Source organism: Gymnoscopelus braueri (assembly GCF_963280865.1).
Source record: "Gymnoscopelus braueri genome assembly, chromosome: 6".
Taxonomy (NCBI): domain Eukaryota; kingdom Metazoa; phylum Chordata; class Actinopteri; order Myctophiformes; family Myctophidae; genus Gymnoscopelus; species Gymnoscopelus braueri.
The window spans coordinates 11,904,859-11,919,496 of record NC_137607.1 but is presented as its reverse complement, the minus strand read 5'-3'; the positions used below and the strand labels follow the sequence as shown (position 1 = coordinate 11,919,496).

General features: G+C 41.0%; 1 pseudogene across 1 annotated transcript; it reads right to left on the bottom strand.

Annotated features, from left to right (window-relative positions):
• Positions 1-332: 332 nt before the first annotated feature.
• Positions 333-1,868, bottom strand: LOC308086804 (CD166 antigen homolog; annotated as a pseudogene). Its single transcript has one exon. The product of its transcript is annotated as a CD166 antigen homolog (transcript).
• Positions 1,869-14,638: the final 12,770 nt, after the last annotated feature.

Here is a 14,638-nt window from a genome sequence, read left to right as displayed (position 1 = left end):
TGATGTTTTCACCCCTGGCTGAACGTCTGTGTGTGTCTGCTAAATTGTAGAGCTGCTATTTTCACTATTTCTTAGAAGTTTATTTTTATTTAAATTCAAGGTTTTGTTTAGTTTTTTCCAACATTTTGATCCTTTATCCTTATATTAGACCGGAGGATCGCATGCCCCATAATTGCATGCATTAGCCATAACCGTCCCTTTTATGTCTAGATTTGGAAATCCCTGATGTCATCAATATATGGCTATATATGGCCATGCCCATATAAGGGCATATCGGTTGGCTCGGCAGTTCTGGAAAACCATCTAGCCGACCAACGCGGGGAGATTTATTTTTAAACCACAGGGAAGTTGTTCTCCTCATCAGTCTTGCAGCAGGTTCCTCGTGTTAGGAACCCGACCAGTATAGCAAAGAGCCCCACCACAATCCCCACCACAATCCCCACCACAATGAGCAGGCCCTGGTCCGAGGACCAGGACACAGAGACAGTCTTGGCATCCTCTCCCAGCCTGTTGCTCACGCTGCAAGTAACAGAGGTCAGGTTTACTGCGGGCTCCACGGTGATCTTGTTGGTGGCCTTGCCAGTCTTCTCATTGTAGGAAATCTCCTCATTTGTGCCGTTGACGTTCCACGTGAACTGGGGTTCTGGTACTCCCTCTGCCTGGCAGGTCAGCTGGACGTCGTCTTGGGTCAGACTGGTGATCACTGGTGCACCTTCCACAACCAGTTCAAAGGACCGGTGACGTGTCCACGGAGCCACGGAGACCTCACACACATACAAGCCTGCATGTGCATAAGTCAGCTTTCTGAACAGGGGTGCCTCTGTCTTCTCACCATCCTTGGTCCATATCACTTGGGCATCGCCTCAAGCGTCCATCTCCAGCTTCACCACCAGGGGGTCCCTTACCATCTTCAGAACCTTCCCTGTGGGGCTCAGGCTCAGGTCCAAATAGCTAACAGCAATGTATCGTGAAGCTTCCATCTTCTCGTTGTCAACCAGTGAACACTTGTATTCGCCACTGCCGTCTCGTTCGATGGTCGGCAAGGTGTAGGTGTCCAAATTCTCCATCAAAACCTTCTGGCCCTTGAGGTGGAAGTTGTAGCTACTGGGAGCAGGATTGCCGTCCCCATGGCACTTCAGTGTCACAGTGTCCCCTTCTGCGATGGGCCCTTCAGGTGTCACCGTCAGGCTCACCCTCTCTGTTGGATAGTGAACAGGAAAGGTCAGCGTCTCATCAGACTCCACTGGACCCAGCTCGTGGTCTGCTCGGCAGTTGAAACGGGCGTCTACGTCCTCCCTGGTGGCCGTGTACTGGAGAGAGGAGGAAGTGGTGGACAGACCTGTTGTGGAGTCTATCTTCACAGTGGAGACGACAACGATGCGTTTCCCATAAGCTCTCAATGGCAGGCCATTCTTCTGCCACGTGATCTCAGCAGCAGGGTGGGCATCCCTCACAACGCACGTTCCCAACGTTGTGAGTTTATCCTTCTCCAGGAGTTCCGCTTTGTCCACGATCTCAGGTTGGACTGTCGTGTAAACCACAACAGAGATGCTACGCACCCGCACGTTGTGTTGAGAAACCACCACGCAGGTGTAGACCCTCCGGTCCGTCAGCGCGCTCTGGCCGATCGTCAGTCCGGATCTGTCGTCGATGCTGACCCGCGTGGCGTCATAGCTGTCTGTGGCCAGTGCACTGGCGGCCTTGTCGAAGTGTTTGATCAACACGACCGGGGTGCCGTCGTCTTGCACAAATTTCCACATGGTGAGAATCAGTTTGTCCCACAAAGGAGTTCTGTCGTCGCACGGCACTACGGTGGTTTCTCCGTATAGGCCGACAACAGTTTGCATGCTCCGCGCTTGATGAAGCATCCCGGTCCCGATGAGGAGGACAATTAACAGGAACGCAGACAAATTCATCCTCCTGAATCAATCTAAATTAGTATTATGTGAATAATGATTTCCGGGTCTTACAAGTGGTCGTTGGAGAATCCGAGAGCGTTGGTTGAATTCAATACTGTATCTCTTGAGATTACTGTGATTACCTTTTATATCGTTGGCTGCAGTGCTAGAGTCATCACGGTGATGTCACTATGAGTCAGTCATAACCAATATGGAGTCCTGATGTCAGCCATGCCCAATTATGGAGTCTCTGATGTCAGACTATGTCAGTTAGCTCCATATATGGAGTTCCCGGTTGTCTGTGACGTGGCGTGGAGTTCAATGATGTCAGACTGGCTTATAGTTACTCTGATGGCAATCAGGTTGCTATGGTAACCAAAGCAACTTGATATCAACAAACATGGACACGGCAAAAGGCCTTTTTAACTTCAACATGGGAATGAATTTTTGATTGGGTGTTTTCCATTTTGAAATACAGGACGTACATACATAGACAGAAATAAAAAATGAAAACCCTAACATAATATGTCTGAGTGTCCCTTTTGTGCCCATATATGGAGATCCCTGTATCTGTCAGTCCATGTAAGATGTATGCTCATATATGGAGATCTCTGATATTTCCCATATATTGGCATACCCATTCATTGCCATGCCCGTATATGGACATATCGGTCGGATCGGCGGTTCTGGAAAACCGCATATCCGAACAACTCGACAGCGAGCTCTTGCCGATGCACACGGCCGCATTTGAAGTCGGTCAGTCCGATACATGTGCACGACCATATATGGGCATAGAGCCTTCTATTGGAGAGCCTTCTATTGAATATATATGCTCATAGACCATATATATTATAGAGCCTTCTATTGGAGAGTTGCGTCACCTCCGTTCACTTCATCGGGTCAGAATTGCGGCTCAGGAGGAGCCGAATAGTGACAAAGTCCTGAACCGTAAGTTTTTAGGGAATGCACTGGAGTCTATGAGCGTTTGTCACTATTTCGAGTTTACATGAACAAATCACTCAGCTCATATGGAGCTGAGTGATTTGTTTGCGCCTGATGCCATGACGACACATTGAGGTTAGACAACACACTCCATGCCAGGCTACTCTCTCCCTATATAGGGATAATGGGTTCAAGTGGTTAATACATGACTCCTCCACTATGACTCATATAAGGAGTTCCCAATGCAGCTATGCCCAAATATGGAGTGTGTTGTCTAACCTCAATGTGCCGTGCCGTCATGGCATCAGGCGCAAACTAATCACTCAGCTCCATATATATGGGCACAAAAGGGGGCATGCCCATATATGGGCATATACTGATGACATCAGGCCTCTCCATATATGGGCATAAGAGGGCCGCGTAGCCCTCACACCCTTCTATTGGAGAGTTGGGTCAATGAGGGGGCAGAAACAGCACCGGTCACGTGGTTCATGTAAACTCGAAATAGTGACAAACGCTCATAGACTCCAGTGCATTCCCTAAACTTACCGATTGGACGGGCCCGATGAAGTGAACGGAGGTGACGCAACTCTCCAATAGAAGGCTCTATAATATATATGTGGCATAAACAAACCTGATATGCCCATATATAGGCATATAGAGAGATCAGGTTGTCCAGAGCCATAGATCCGACCGATATCCCATATATGGTCGTGCACATCAGGGGCAGCCTTAATGATCTGGGGGCCCGTTTCAAGAGCTCATATGGGGCCCCCATATGCACCCCCCGCAAAAAAGAAAAAAGAAAAAAAAAGTTATTATTATTTTCTTTTAATTAAAAAAATATTTGTGGACTGAAGTTGGTTTGCTTCCACAATCCATAATGATGCATTTTTTAACTAAATTAATTAGGCTATCTGCACTTCCACCATGGACAGACAGCTAAAACAACTCACTCACATGATTCACTTGAGCTGAGCCCTGATTTAATCAGATCTACATCCTCTTCTTGCATGAAATTCTTGGACGCCAGCCAGAGGCGGGCCCCGGACTGGGATGCGAGCAAAAAAAAAATAAAAAAATCCTTATATAGATATCCAGTTGTCCAGAACCGCTGATCCAACCGGTATGCCCATATATGGGCATGCCAATGTATGGGTATGCCAATATATGGGCAATATCAGAGATCTCCATATATGAGCATAAAATTGACAAGGAGTGACAGATACAGGGATCTCCATATATGGGCATTGGGCACAAAAGGGGGGACACAGACAGAAAGGGTACAAGGGGTACTCTGACACTATCACTCAGACATATTATGTTACGGTTTGTTTTGTTGTATTACGATTTTTTTATAGTTTTTTTGTGTATATGTATGTTCTGCATTTTAAAATGGGGGCTGACGTTCATCAGTAGCCATTGGAAGTCCTAATGGTTGTAACGTCGCATGGAGTTATACTGTGTTCTGTGTTCAGCTCCTTTCAACCGATGAATCAGAAGCTTCTACTTTTATTATATTAGTGTGGTTGCCCTGGCAACCAGACTATAGTACTCTTCCTACTTTATTTCATGTTTCTAGATAAACTTTATTTTGCCGCACTACTCCTCCTACAGTTTTTCTTTCCCAATTTCGTGCCATATGTAAAAAAAAAACGGCTGCACCGGGAATCGTGTGGTTGTATTTTGCTAAGACATTGGTTAAATAGTTTAATTGATATTGATGTATTAGTGCATTAAATGTCCCCATCCACTTTAATGGAAAAATGAAAAAACTCAAATTCAAGTATTTTTTTTCTAAGTAACTAGTAACTAGAGTTACAAGACTTGGAGGGGAGGTTCATAATTTAGTGCGAAATTATTAAACAAATTACTACACCAGTCAGCCTCATGGTGGCGCTATAACAGCCCACTTTACCTTATGGCCTATAACTCTTGAACCGTAGGTTGTAGAATAAAAATCTATTTCCCCTAGATAACTTGGGTCATGACGCAACTCCCCATGTAGACCACGCCCATTTGCGTCAGGATAGATTTTCTGCCATTTAGAATTTTCTTCAAAACACACTTTTAGCTCCTCCTCCCACATATTTTGTCAAAATTCGGTACACATGATCTTTGGACCCATGCGATAAACATATCCAAACAGCATTTTGATACTCCTTACCGTTCGTCCGTAATTGGCTTCCAAAGTTATTGGGAGGGGCCCGTTTTACAAAAAAGGCCAAAAATCACGAACGAAACGTCCGGTCAATCCCAATTTTGAATCACATGTCGAGGGTGTTTTACTCAACGAATCCCTAAAAGTATTTCCACTTTGATCCGTAGGGGGTGCCACAAATGCGCAAAACATAACTGTTCGATGCAAAAACATGATTTTTGGGGGGATCAATCCTCTCAAAATGAAATGCGAGTGATCTCAGGAGTGACGTGACAACACAATTAGCACGTTACATTTGGGGGAGGGGCCTATTTCTTTAGTGGGAGGGGCCTATTTCTTAAAATCAAATCGGCACGTATCACGAACGTGGGATCTGATCGGCACTGAATTCGAATCGCACGTCGCGCGGCCTCCGAGGGTATTCCTCCCGGCGTATCACTCGAGTCCCGGCGGCAGCGACCCGCGACCGGCGTCGGGCGCAACCACACTTTGCAATTTCCCAGAATTGCGACGCGTCTAGTTTAGTTTAATGGTGGGGTGCAGTCAGCTATGACGTCATTGCTGTACGCGTACGAGTTTCTATTTTAATTAGTGTGGTTGCCCTAACAGGGCAACCAGACTATAGTACTCTTCCCACTTTATTCTTCTTTCTAGACAAACTTTATTTTGCCGTGCTACTCCTCCCACAGTTAATTTTTCCCAATTTAGTGCTATATGTCAAAATGACCGGCTTCACCGGGAATCGTGTGTGTGTATTTTGCTAAGGGATTGGTTACATAGTTTAATTGATATTGATTTATTAGTGCATTAAAAGTCCCCATCCACTTTAATGGAAAAATGAAAAAAATCGCAAATTTCACAAAAAGTGATCTCAGGAGTGACGTGACAAGTTATTGGTTCAGCCTCTGACGGTATTCCTCCCAGCCTATTCCTCGAGTCCCGGCGGCAACGACCCGCGACCGGCGTCAGCGCAACCACACTTTGAATTGCCCTGAATTGCGAAAATTCTAGTTTTGTCTTGCCTTTTTGTTTGCATTTTCAGTTTAGTTTTGATTCGTTTTTAAAGTGTGTTTGCTAGTTTAGTAATAGTTATTTTTAAGATAAGGTTTCACTTTTTTTATTGTAATATGGATTAGTCAAAGGCAAGATAGAACAATGTCCGAAAATTTGAAATAATAGCAAGCTCACAACACGTAGCATGCGGTGCGTTGTGAGTTGTAGATCTACTATTTGTTTGTATGTTGTTAAAATGTTTCAAATTCATTCACTTAAATGACAAAGATGAGTTCAAGACAAACATACAACAAATATATGAGTTTAGTTCAGAGGGTTTAAAGTGTTTAGTTCCAAAATAAGTAATTTAAAAAAGTTTACACCCATAATGCTTAATGACAGATAAAAACGAATTCATGTTCTTAACTGGCAGCTATGAATACAAAGGGAACATTTGATTATGGCATGGGCCACCTTGAAACATTCGGAATACATTAAAATGAATAGATTTTGGCCTGGGTCGTAGCGTGACGGTCCGGACACCCTAGGCTGCAATGCCAGCCTGACAGCGTGTCTAGGGTTCGACTCCCGTTCCCGGCGACCTTTGCTGCGTGCCACCCACCACCTCTCTCCCCATTTCCTGTCAGCCTACTTTCCCTATCCCTCTCTAAATAAAGGCATCAAAAGCCCCCAAAAATATTAAATAAAAAAAATAAAAAAATAAAATGTTTCCCAGACACCACTACACTGTCCTTGTGTAACATCCATAGATGTGTTAGTTTATCATCATATCTTTCTTTTTCTTTTTTAAGTCCATGCTGCTGTTGTGCTGTGTTCTGTACAGCATGCTGTCAGTGGAGTCTGCAATGGATTATATATGTTCTATCGTCTCCTCCATCTCCTGCTCTCTCCCTCCTGGACCATATCTGACTTTCTTCGTTAGGTTTGGCCATTCAATGTCACTCAATTCAATGTGATATTGGTGACTTACACTAGAATACTAACTAGAATACTTTCTGCAACACAAACAGTTGAAAGGATGCAGTGCCATTCTTAATTGAAAGAAAACAAGTGTTTGGCACTCGGGTGGCACAGGGGTAAAGTACCTGTCCACAACCGTGGAGTCTAAGGGTTTGAATCCACCGCGGGGCAAATGGTTTGCCAAGCGTCTATATGAACAATTGGCCTGTGTTTGGGGAGGGAAGCTGGGCATGGAGGGTGATCTGTGCCACTGCGAGTTCTCTTTATCTCCTTATCATGTCATAACGTGATAAGTATCTTGTTAAAAAAACTAAATTCTCCGAAAACTAGATCAGTATTTCAAAAATAAATTCAGATGCTGAAAAGAAAAAAAGAAAGGAAGAAACAAAGGAAGAAACAAAGGAAGAAAGAAAGAAAGAAAGAAAGAAAGAAAGAGCGAGCACCATGTGGCGTTGGCAACCTCTACATTAATTTTATGGACTCGGAGAGACAGAGTAGGCTGCCTCCATTAGTCATAGCTTTAATCACATGAACCCTAGCGTCCCTATTCTCGGGTGACCATTCACCAAAAATAGTGGATCTACAAGCTCAGTATTTTTGGCGAAGATATGGTGTAGACTAGAGGGCTAGTGGACCCCAGGGGGACTCTGTATGTATAGGGTTCTGATTAATATTGTGTTTACAAAATCACTGATATGAACAAAAACAGTGTAATGGAACAAGTAAAAATACCTGTTGTGTAGAAGAATATACTAAACATTTATGTGTTGAAAAACCTTGCAGTGCTTAACCTGAATGTGCCTTGTTTAGTGGAATGGTCGAGTTTCGGTTCTCTTGGTGTCCTTCTTGATTTTATTTATTTATTTTATTTTATTTTGTTTGCAGAGCACTCAGGGCATTGTTTGGGGGGAGCAATCTTAACTGGATAGTGTAGTTGACAAGAGGTATAATTGTCTTAGTGTGGTAGGTTTGTAGTTTATAATAGCATTTAAAGTAGTAGATAATAGTTCAACTGTTGGATTGAGGAGAGTGGAAATCTGTCAAACAGCTGAACAGCTACATCTGCCACACCTCAAACATTCAATATTTAGAGCAGTTAGAATTCCACCCTGGTAAACTCACCTAAACACCCTATAAACAAAATACTAGGATACTTATATCATTAATACATGTAATTTCCAAAACCTTGAATGCTAGATATTTACAATATACATTTATAGGCCAATATTGTACCATCATTATAGTATGTACAACTTGTAACTTCCTCCACTGGTGATGTCATCACTGTGTTTTAAGTCATTTCCAGATAATTATATTTAAAAATGCAACTGATATAGTTGTGTAGATATGGGCTTATATGTAAGTATCTGAAGTTGTTCCTTATCTGTTGCCCTACATTTAAAGAAGCCCAAACCCAGGGGCGTTTATCATTCATTTGCACATACTGTACATTTGTTACAAATGTTTACCCTTTAAATCATAGAGGTGCAACAGTTTATATCAACTCCCTGGTGTCACAAACATAACATTGATTTGATTAATTCTGAAATGTAACAGTAATTTACAGTGCAGTCGGCAATTTGTGTTCATGTACTGTTTTATTCATGTGTGTTTTAACATTCACTGTTTCAACAAACTGCTTTGGACCAAATCCAGTTCCATCACAATACAACACAGAATACAAAACACTTTATTGATCTATCTGTCATATGGTATTAAAATGAAACATATGGCTGAAAAAATATTAATATTTTCTTGAACCCTGCAGCATGCCTATTCTGGGGAGAACATTTGCCAAAAATAGCAGATCTACAAGCTCACATCGCGTTGTGTATTTGGTTTGCACAGCCCTGCACATAACTAATAAACCTAACTATTACTAGATGATGCATAACACTAGATAACTATTTCACAAATCAAATGGTCATGTGCGGAACATGATTTGTCGTCCCATCCTCCATCACGACACTCAACACAGTCTTCTATGGCGTCATTATTAGGCTTACGCCCTCACCTGTGTCAGTACCTGTAGATTTTAAGGGGTACATAATTATTTTAAGGGCTACATAATAACTTTAGGGTACAAATGATTTTAAGGAGTACATAATGATTTTAACGGGCACATAATTATTTTAAGGACTACATAATTATTTTAATGGGTACATAATTATTTTGAGGGGTACATAATGATTTTAGGGTTCATAATGATTTTAGGGTACATAATGATTTTAAGGGGTACTTACGTATTTGAGGGTACATAATGATTTTAGGGTACATAGTTATTTTAAGGGGTACATAATGATTTTAGGGTACATAATGATTTTAAGGGGTACATAATGATTTAGGGTACATAATTATTTTAAGGGGTACATAATGATTTTAAGGGGTACATAATGATTTTAGGGTACATAATTATTTTAAGGGGTACATAATGATTTTAAGGGGTACATAATGATTTTAGGGTACATACCACATCTCTGTGTTGAGCAGCAGTCCAGGGTCTGGGTGACCTCCACCTGACCTTCCTCACAGCTGATTGCACATGACTTCCTGTTGCAGGTGATCTCCAACGTCTCCTCACATTGACACTCGTCACAACCCTCCTCCCACCTGTCATTGACCTGATGAAAATAATAATGATCATAATCATCATAATCACATTTACACTCCTCAAAACATGTATATCCCTTCCATTCAAGTTTAAATGGGTAAAAAGTACCCTTTACATTTCTTTATAGGAACAAGGCTTCATGATATCCTCAGAAACAGCTATTTTAGTGCAGCAAAATGAATTACTACCATTTTGGTTGATTCTGATGGTCTCTATAAAAAGTGACATCTGTGGTGTTAAGGGTCAAATTTGACCCGGCAGAGAAGTGTGGCTCAATTCCCCACAAATTGTCAATATTCAATTACATTGAGAGTGAGAGAAACTTGTCCTCAATTAGCATTTGCTATTAGGAGAAAAATAAATTACTTTTTACCTTCTATGGTATATGGGTCCATTTTGTCCCTTAACACCACAGATGTCACTATTTTTAATAATATTATCATTTTTTAAAGTTAAAAAACTAAAAAAGTATTAAAAAAAAAAAATACATTTGTAAGTGTGTTCTAATATTAGTCTATTATAGCTAGATAACATCATTATCCATTGTCTTCATTATGTAATGAGTGAATGTTTACGTTCTTATAATTGAAAACGAGATATATTGAAAGATGAAACCATAACCCTAACCCAAAATAGTATTTTAAAAAGTGTTTACATGGATATGTGCATAACAAGTCAGCTATGAGGTGGGGGAAAAAATAAATGCAAATTATAATCTTTTGAGTATTTTGGGCTGAGTTAAATCACGGGTCAAATTTGACCCGCTAACTCCAAAAGTGTCAGCAGGTTTCTAACACAATGCAAGGGATATGACATTGTTGTCCTGTTATCAAACGTTTTCATTTGTTTGTTTCTTTCTCTTCTCTTAGGACTATTGTGTAACTTCGAAAGACGGGGAGCTTGCATACAGAAGCATTTCACCCACTCCTTTACGCCTGTAAAGTTGTGATGTGACAATAAAGTTTAGTTGAACCGATAACAGATACAAAGTGATGATGTACTGCATAGCCCATTTAGACCTGTTACACTGACCTATACATTGTTATATCTTTATAGCGGGGAACACCTCTGTGTCATTTTACTTGTTGCTATATAGCAACATAAATCTTTTGTATTTTTTTTATAAAAAGTTTGAAAAAAATGTCATTATCAACCCATTAAGACCAGGGAAGTCTGTAATTTTTAGATTTCTTTGGCTATACTTTTTTTTAATCCTGAAAATCTTTGAATATATACCTTTTTTTAAGCGAAACTTTTTAACTCAAATCTTTGCTTCTGGGGGATTCTACAAATGTCTTCTAAATCCTAACAGTTTAAAAAAAAATGTATGTTGCTATATCAGTGGTTCTCAAACCTTTACATGTCAAGGACCCCCAAAATTATATGTATTTGGCCGCGGACCCCCATCTCAAAAATATGTTGTTCCAGGGACCAACAGAAGCAAAGATTTGAGTTACAAATGTTCGCTTTAAAAATATATATATATTCAAAGATTTGCACAAAATTGTCACAATAACAAAATAAAAATAGCAGATCTACAAGCTCATAGTGCCGCACTACGAGCTTGTATATCCGCTATTTTTGAATAGCCAAAGAAATCTAGAAATGACACAGATACGTTCCCGGTCTTAATGGGTTAACTAATGTGAGAGTCCATCACATCGCAAAACTGGTTGTTGAATGATTTTACCTGCTTCCATTTTCCATTCGGCAGCCGGCAAATGTCTGTTGGAAAAGAGACGAGAACATAGTGTATAAAAATGTTCTTAGCCTATGTGTATCTTTGGATACAGGAGCAATTGGAATAAGATCAATTACAGCATACAATACAACACACAAGCAATGGAAACATGCTAGAATGGTAAAACATTTGGCTTGTTTATTATTTAATTTTTTAGAGTAGACAATATTTATTTTCACTCGCTTTTTCTGTTTATTTTAATGATAAATCAATCAATTGTCTTCCGGTTTTGATCAATGGAATCAACATAGTAAGATTGTTTTCTTTCTTTTTTAAATTAATGTTTTATCGTCAAGTGCTAGTCAGGGTCGGGGGGTCTCCAGTTTAAATGATTATTTTTGGGTGGGATGAAAAGGTTGAGAACCACTGCTCTAATCAATCAAATCAATAAATGACCCTCAGTTGATAGCCGTGCAGGTGTGAGGTGGTCAGTGGTGTAAAGTAACTAAGTACATTTACTCAAGTACTGGACTTAAGTACAATTTTGAGGTAATTTTACTTTACTGGAGTATCTCCAATTGTCTATACTTTTACTTCTACTCCACTACATCTCAGAGGTAAATATTGTCCTTTTACTCCACTACAATTATTTGAAATCTTTAGTCACTAGTTACTTTGCAGATATACATTATTATATTATAAAACATACATTAACCACTTTAGCCCTATTTTATACCTAGGCTATTTGAAAATACCCGATCTACAAGCTCACAAAGTGTCGCATCGCAACGCGTTGTGAGCTTGTAGATCTGCTATTTTCAAACATTTTAGTACTTTTACTTTTGGTACTTAAAGTACATTTTCTTACCAATACTTTTGTACTTTTACTCAAGTAAATTTTGAATTCCGGACTTTTACTTGTAACAGAGTACTTTCTACATTGCAGTATTGATACTTTTACTTAAGTAAAACATTTGAGTACTTTTTCCACCACTGGAGGGGGTCTCTGTGAGGTGGTCTGTGTGTGAGGTGGTCTTACCGCAGGTGGGCAGGCATTGGTTGGAGTTTGGACCGTACAGGAAGGTTCCGTTGGGACAGTAACATCCCTCAGGCTTCATCAAGGTGGTGAAGTCTGACTCACAGTTATGGATGAAATCATGGTTGTACCTGAGTAGACACCAACACACTGGGTCAGAAGCACTGAGTACACAACAACACACTGGGTCAGAAGCACTGAGTACACAACAACACACTGGGTCAGAAGCACTGAGTACACAACAACACACTGGGTCAGAAGCACTGAGTACACAACAACACACTGGGTCAAAAGCACTGTGTACACAACAACACAAAAGTGTAAACAGCAGCAGACACAAAATACTAAAACGAATGAAAAAGTGCTCCTCGGAGCACAGGTTTCCGCCAGGTCAGGTAGGTTATTGTGGCCTCTTGGTGGCGTTATAATAAGCCAATGTGAAAAGGGGCGCCATTTGTTATTAGGCCTTTAACGGTAATCGGACACTGCATTCATGATTTGAGGCATTTTGTTCCAAAAATGTGTTTTGCTAAATTAGACTGCTGGTGGCGCTATAACAGAACAATGTGAAAAGGGTGGCATTTCTTCTTTGGCCTAGTATGTGCAAAATTTCACGGAAATTGCACGCTGCGTTCATGATTTGAGGCATTTGTGTACCGATATGAATCTGAAGGAGTAATAGCATTTTTCTTTTTTACAAAAGTCAGCCTCCTGGTGGCGTACTAATAGGCAGATGTGAAAAATGCATGGCAAAGGTTTTTCCTTGGCCTCTAGGGAGAGTGCGTGCGAAGTTTCACGTAGATCGGTGCAGTTATAGGTAAAAACGTGAATTGGCCTGTTGTAAGCGCCACCATGAGGCTGATTTTTAAATTTTCAAGTAGCATTTCTTCCACTGCCTAGTGGGAATGTGCGTGCACAATTTCACGGAAATCGCATGCTGCGTTATTGCGTGATTTGAGGCATTTTGTTCAAAACAAACCAATCCTGCAAACTTTGGAAGCCTATCTTAGCCAATCAAGATGGAATATGGAAAATCGACAGATCCGTGTTGATCACATGATAGAGATATTGTGTACCAATTTGCGTGAGGTTTGGACCAACTCTGTAGGAGTGATATAAAAAAATGGTTTTGCAATAATTGGCCTCCTGGTGGCGCTATAACAGTCTAATCTGAAAGATTTGGGGCAGAAGTTCGGCTTTGACATCCAGGGAGTGTGTCTGCACAGTTTTGCAGCTGCCGGGCCAACAGTGCCGGAGATTAGCTGTTCACAGACAGACACACAAACGGACGGACGGACAGACAGGGTGCAAAACGACAATTTGACTCCTCCTAAACAAATGAACAAAATCCAATACAAATCAGCATCTCTTGTATACATAAGTATCCGTAGATACTTCTGTACAAACACACACACACACACACACACACACACACACACACACACACACACACACACACACACACACACACACACACACACACACACACACACACACACACACACACACACACAGACAATACATACATACAGTCCACATTATGATCACCACAATGCCGTGGTGAAAACCTACAGTACCTGAAATCACATGTGAGCTCCACAGCGGGACCACAGGCCTGGTACACTTTCGGACTGGTACATTCATAATCTGTACAGAGAAGCAGTAAACATGTCAACATTGAACACCAAATACTGACTACTCAGCCACTCAGCTTGTTGAAGATATTTATTTGTAGATCTGTCCCCCCTGTAGTAACACTGAGGACCCCTAGGGGTCCCAGATGCATGCTGTATATGATCAATGCTGATACCCATGTAGGCTCGCGTAGCCAAACAACTATTCCACAATCTCATAGAATGCTATATAGAGTCAGGAACTACACCTCTCGAAAGCCAAGAACGGAAGTTGTCATCTGTTCCCGAAAATATATTTTAAAGTATCTTGACATTTTATTTTAGAATTTCCATTTCTGACAAGCAGATGCTATATTCTGTATGCTTTGATTATTTTGATTTATATTAGGACAAATTTTAGCGACTGTAAAGACGAAACGGAAGCGGGGAGGAGGCGTCCAGACTGTATGACGGAAGCATTTGAAAATTGTGGGAGGCAACCGTCTGGCTCGCGACACTAATACGGGTTGTTTACACCTACAATACAATGGCGGACTTGGCCACACCCCCAAATACCCATAAGGGTGTCTCAATGAATAAAGATAATCTTGGAACCTTGAATAAATCACATGATCAAAGCTTACCACAATGACTGTGGGTGAATAACCCGTTAAAACCGGGAAAGCATCTGTGTCATTTTAGATTTTTGGGTTGGCTATTCA